The following is a 755-nucleotide window of genomic DNA, read 5'->3' as shown; positions in this document are numbered from 1 at the left end:
ATCTGTGGCTTGATAAACTATTTATTTCAATCTTTTTTATGCACATTTTTTTTCATCTTTATAAAACTTCATCTTTATAAAACTTTTATATATATACACATATATCTATATTTTCTGAATGATATATATCTATAAAATATAATTTTTATATACATAAAATATAATTTAATATATAATAGCTATACAATGCAGAACTTTTCAACTGTATCGCAGCAATCCTATTAACAATTTTAATTTGATTTTATATTCTTTTATTTTGCCGATTTGCTTATCCTTATTGCATGGTTTTTGGATCCATCCTCTCTCGCACCATTGATTTACTTGCGATTTACATTGGTGTAAAATATCAATATATTGCATTGAACGGATGGTTCCGATAATCAAGCACGAATTCTTGCGACGCTGTTCTTGAAGGAAAATCGAGAGAGAAAAAGAGAAGAAGAGAGAGGTCTTTGAAGGATTGCCAGGTGGAACGACGGGCTTAACTCGAGTTCGTTCCAACAGTTATACATCATGCTCGTTTGTCCTTTGAGAATGCTGTCGGTGACGTTGTTGTGGCGGTCGACGGAGAAAAATTATGTTTCGCGAAATACGACACGTTTTGCAACGCAAGGCGCAAAATATAATTTAATATCTTTCAGCAAGTTCCTACATACTTACGATAAATAATAAAATTTAATTCGTCATCTATTGCCACAGATGTATTTTAATTAAGTTCTTGGGCAATTCATTTTGCGATATAAATGGATTTGAAA

Source organism: Atta colombica, unplaced genomic scaffold (genome assembly GCF_001594045.1).
Source record: "Atta colombica isolate Treedump-2 unplaced genomic scaffold, Acol1.0 scaffold386, whole genome shotgun sequence".
Classification (NCBI taxonomy): domain Eukaryota; kingdom Metazoa; phylum Arthropoda; class Insecta; order Hymenoptera; family Formicidae; genus Atta; species Atta colombica.
This window is presented reverse-complemented; position numbering follows the sequence as displayed.